At 37.5% G+C, this 5,773-nt stretch overlaps 1 long non-coding RNA gene across 1 annotated transcript; it reads left to right on the top strand.

Moving 5' to 3' along the window:
- Window positions 1–1,709: 1,709 nt before the first annotated feature.
- Window positions 1,710–4,042, top strand: LOC114077915. Its single transcript, XR_003579290.1, has 2 exons — window positions 1,710–2,394; window positions 3,354–4,042. It is a non-coding gene; the product is annotated as an uncharacterized LOC114077915 (long non-coding RNA).
- Window positions 4,043–5,773: the final 1,731 nt, after the last annotated feature.

Here is a 5,773-nt window from a genome sequence, read left to right as displayed (position 1 = left end):
GTCAGACCGATCGAGTCGACGTCGAATATTGAGGAGAACAATGAAGTGTCGACATGGTAAAAAGACACTGTCTCCCATTCTAATTGCATTTTTAAACTAACGAGTTTTTATCTCAGTCTTTACCGAGAGCATCCAAAAGGATGAATTCTCCAAAACCGACATCAAAAGGGATGCAACACAACGTGGAACTTTTTCTTAGCAGCGAACTGGGACACAGTCCAAAGAGGAATGTCAAACTCTAGGAAGGGAGCAGAGGAGCGACTTTCACCACAATCAAACCAGACCCCTATCTTAAGACATATGGGTATTTCTTTAGGTCTGTCAGCTTCAGTCTCGCATCCGGAAATTTTGATTTACCGGAAGCAACTTTCCAATCTGAGTGATGATACACCAAGAGTTTTGAAAGTTATGTCCGAGTAAGTTCTTACCTATGGATGTGAAGAGATCCGCATTCATGGCTAAGAGGTTACAAGCCTCCTTTTCATGCTCGTTTAATTTGTCACTTGTCCTAAACCGAAGGTTATCTAGCATAATATATTTCCTTTTCAACCGATCGAGTCGAACTACACACAGCCTGATTCATGAAGGTTTAAGGATATGTAGGCGGATTCAATGTTGAAAACTCGGCTGCATTCCAACATTCGCTCTCGAACTTTATTCTCGAGCATTTCGATACCTTCATAATTCGGTATCGAGGTGGCTTTTGAATTCTTTCAAATCGTGCGTTAAATCAGGCGTATCGAACTACAAGTGGCCTGAATTCTCACATAGCCTGAGATAGTAGGAAACCCGTTTCAAGAGTTCGGCCATAATCCCTAAACCCTTTGCCGAATCCTTCCCTTAAAAATGAATGGGGTTGGTCAAAATTTGTTTGGTCAATTTCATTTTCCTCGAATTGCTTGTATCAATCCAAGTAAAATGAGGAACAGTTGTTGACACCCAATTTTGACCCTCCTCGGTATAAATTAGTTCTCGAGCTTCGTAAATTTTCCAAACAATTTAAAATAATTAGTTTTATAAATTTTGCGAAAAAAATATAATAATAATAATATATGAATTTTGCGTTATTTTGGATACTTTTGCCATTTTCTTATTATTTTTAGATAGCATATATAGTTTACATGATTATGTATATAATTGGTATATTTTACGATTATTTCTCAAAATATTTTGATTTTTAATAAGTATTCTATTAAACTAATTTAGTTTAAATTATGGTTACATTTTGAATCACTATTTTACAATTAAAATAATTATATTATTAAAATAAAGAAGCTCGCTGATTAATCAATACTAATTCGTTTATTTAAGGTTTGGCCGAATTTATTATCTTAACTCAATTTGGCTATTTAATAAATTTAACCCATCTTAAGTTTCCAATTTAATTCAACTTTGGGCCATTCTTGCAAATTCCCTTTAATTCCCATCTCCAGCCCATTTCCTTTTATTTAATTTCTGGCCCACTCCCCATTTCTTCCCCATCAGCCCATTTCCAGCAATTACTCTCCTCCTCTCAGCCCAGTTCGTATTCAAATTCTCGACCCAAAATCCCACTCCAATTCCTCTCTTCCCAGCCCACCTATTTTTCCCAGTCCCACTCCAATTCCTCTCTTCCCAGCCCACCCATTTTCCCAGGCCCACTCCAATTCCTCTCTTCCAACCCAGCCCCAATTCCCTTTCCCATCCCAAATCCCTTGCGAAACCCGACCCATTTGATTTTCCTTTCTTCCTCGCGTGAGCAAGAGCAGGAAGCAGACGCTAATGGATCCGAAACGCTAGCAAATCGACGAAAGATCAAGGCGCGTGAGCGACAATAGATGTGATAGCAAGTGTAACGGGAATATGGGGAAGAACAGGCTGGTACACTGCGCTCTTTTGTCTCTTTCATCGCCCTCATTCGTATGACCTCTGCAGCGCACAAGACGACGCGGAATCGTCCTTGGCGTGTAGGATCGAGCCCCGTCGTTTGCCAAGGACGAGGGATCGATCTCAACCCTCCACCTCCCCTTAATTCCGTTCGAATCGCCTGGATTTTGGATAAGGTGGAATTCGAATTCCAAATGTGCCGAAAAATCTTGGAATTTCCTCTCTCCCCCCACAAAATCGAAACCCTAGTAATTCCCCTATAAATACACTTGTCTTCGTCGGTTTTGGGGGATTTTTTTTTGGGGAGAAAAAACAGTGAAAGAACTGTTTAAAGTTCATTCTCCAGGAAAATCAAGAAATAGTCCTTTTTCGTTCGAAGTTCTTAAAGGGTTCTAGGATTCAAAGTTGACTCAGACATCTTGGTTTGTTGTTCGTGTCGGAGTTTGACGTTCACGAAATTATCCTTTTGGGTGTTGAAGTTCGCCAGTTCCTTACTCGTCACCGTTCCCGTTCGCTGCTCTCGAAAAGGTAAACTCAGCTTATGCATATATTAATTTATTCTAGACGGAATGTAGTTTAATTCACATGTTTGAGTTTAACTCTGTTTGTTCCTGCTGTAAATTCGTCTAATGATATGATTTCCTGTTGTAAGTATGATTCATTGCTTTTGTTTTGTGTTCATTATCATATTGATTTGAACTATGGAATAGTCGAGCTCAAGCCTATTATTCTCTGTTATTTTGATTTCTCCTGTTCCTCTGAAAGCTTCATGCAAATCTGTAAAATGCTGTGGCCCTGTTTGCGCTATTGCTTCTTATGAAGTCATTTTTTTTCTTATGATCTGTTTCTATGTGTTCTTTCGTTGCTTAGAGTGTGTCATTTCTTACTTGTTCACCTAGTCTAAAACTTTCATTCATTTCTCTTCTCGAGCTATTCGTCTAGGCCGAAATAAACCAATATAGGTTGTGTAATATGCCCTTTAGCTGGTACCATGATCGATGTTTCCCTTTTTCTGTTGGTTTTTGAATATGTGAGTTTAGGTAGATTGTGGTTTTGTTTGTTGATTGATCTTCTTATCGTGATTTTGGTTATCGATTGGTTTCCGCGTATATGCCCTTTATATGTGTTCAGTGGCTTGAACGACGGAAAGAGATCATTGCCTTTCTGTGTTTGACCTGCAATCTGTTTGCTGCTCATGGTCAGATGGTTTTCTTTGAGTTTGAAATGGTTTATATAGTCTTAAGTTTGTCACTGATGAACCTTGATGAAGGATGGCCTTTATCTTGTGCTTTTGAACATTTGGTTTGTGCTACATGTTAAGAAGCCCTCGTTTTGCTTGCACATTGAGTTGTATTTTGAGATTTTGTATCCCTTTCTTAACTCATATTTCTAAAATAGCTCACATCTTATATGTTTTTTTTTCTAGTCATTTGCTTAAGGTGCTAATTCTCCTTTTTTGTTTGATTGCATGTGAAATCATTTTCGAGTCTCCATGAACTTCATTCCCATCTCTTGCACTTCCTCGTTGAGCCGTAAAGGCTCAAACCTCAATTCTCGAGTCGTAGACCCTTCTCAAAACTGGCGTACAGGTTGAACATAGCAAAAGTGTTGCTGGAAATTACATTTTGCAGGGGTTGAAGAAGATGTATACAGCAGTATACATATTTTATACACAGTTTATACCATGATATTCAGGTAAAAAATATACAGGGAATCCGAATTCAAAATCTGGGTTGATAGCAGTGAAAATACTCTGCTGAAAAGGGACTTTCAACTTTCGAAAGTTGAAAAACAGGCTGATATACAACCTGCATACACTGGTATACAGACACGCTATACCTCAAATAGGTGTAAAAAAATGTGAATTGTAGGTTAACGTACAGGGAGGCCAAATTCGAGTAAAATTCAGGAATAGGCAATGAGTTCGTGCATAGGATACAGCCCGTATACATTGGTATACACATTTGGGCAGCGATATACAGTATTAAAATGGTATAAAAAAAAGTACAGGTACAAATACGCAGAAATAATATGGGAAATACAGGTGGAATAGCGAGAATGTGTATTCAAACAAATACAGGGCTCAAACAGTCCAAAACGTATTGGATATTTACAGTATACATCATTTGTATACCATGACACTTTTCAGGAAATGGGCCAGGGCCCTTCAGCAGATTTTTTTTAATATAGGCCCAAAGGCCAATGTTTTTTTGCAGGATTTTAAATTGTTAAAAAGGGCCCAAATCTAAGTAATTTAATTTAGGACAGGTGGGCCAAAGCCAATTGAATGAATTTGGGCAATCAAGCCCAAGTTCAAATATTTTTCCCTCTTTATTTATTATTTGTTTGAATTAACAAATATTTTGGTAGAATTTTAATAATCTCCTAAAGGGCAGCCATTTTTCACTATTTTAAATTTTACTATTTTATTTACTTATTTTGTTTTATTTACTTTTGTCACCATTTAGTTTTTTCCGTTAAGTTAATTCCCTCTAAATATTTCCCTTTAGAAGTAAATAAAAATGGAATACAATATATTAAAACGAATTTTCTCTTTACTTAGTTAAATTTTATAATTTATTTTAAAAGTCATTTTTAGTCAAAAAGTCATTTTTAGTCAAATCGCCGGTCAACCGCAAGTTAGCGGGCATCCCGAGGGCCTAACACCTTCTCGGGATGTACATTTGAACTTCGAACCTTTTTCAATCGATTTTTATCTGTTTTTAAATACTTTGAAAATTTTAAATTTTTTCTTGATTTTATCAAAAATCAAGTGGCGACTCCGTAATTTGGAAAGTCGATTTTTCTTAAATAATAAGATTAATTGATTTTCCGAAACTTAGTCATTTTTCACCATTTTTAAACAAATAATATTTTAAAACATAAAACAGGTCACACAAGGATGAATAATCCCATCATACATAAACTTCTTCTTTTGGTGAAACGACAGATTCGAAGGCACCACATCACTTGACAAATAATTGGCAAAGTCGGTAAACTAAGGAATGAGGTCATGGAAAGCAACCAATACCTTTTCATCGGGAAACATACCATTGATGTCACCTTTGTCACCAAGCTCGGGTAAGGCTTCATCCTCCAATCTAGACAAGTGACTGGCGACTTGGTTCTCTGTCCCCTTGCGATCTCTTACCACAAAATCAAATTCTTGCAACAACAACACCCATCTAATGAGTCGTGGTTTAGCATCCTTTTTGGCCATAAAATACTTCAACGCCGAATGGTTCGTGTGCACTATCACCTCTGTGCCAAGAAAATAAGAGCGAAATTTCTCCAAAGCAAACACCACATCAAGAAGCTCTGCTCTATAACCCTATAATTCTTTTGGGATGAATTTAGGCCTTTTGTTTCATAGTAAATAGGGCAAATGATCTTTTCATACCTTTTTCCCAGTACCACACCAAGCGCCACCCCACTAGCATCGCACATGACTTCAAAGGGTTCGCCCCAATTTGGAGCAATAATGATGGGGTCAGAGACCAACTTCTTCTTCAACTCTTCAAATTCTATCAGACAAGCATCATCAAAATCAAATTTACTCTTTTTTTCAAGCAGCTTGCAAAAATGGTGAGCAATTTTCGAGATATCTTTTATGAACCTTCTATAAAAACCGACGTGCCCAATAAAACTCCTAACACTCTTTATGGAGATGGGTGGTGGAAGCCTTTCAATCACCTCAAATTTGGCCCTATCGAACTCAATACCCTTACTCTAGATTCCATGGCCTAGCACAATACCTTATTTCACCATAAAGTGACACTTCTCCCAATTCAATACCAAATTTAAATCTTTGCATCTTTTGAGTACCTCGACTAGGTGATCTAAGCAATGATCAAAGGAGTCGCCCACAACAGAGAAATCATCCATGAACACCTTAATAGTGTCCTCC

Source organism: Solanum pennellii, chromosome 7 (assembly GCF_001406875.1).
Source record: "Solanum pennellii chromosome 7, SPENNV200".
NCBI lineage: Eukaryota > Viridiplantae > Streptophyta > Magnoliopsida > Solanales > Solanaceae > Solanum > Solanum pennellii.
This window is presented reverse-complemented; position numbering and strand designations above follow the sequence as displayed.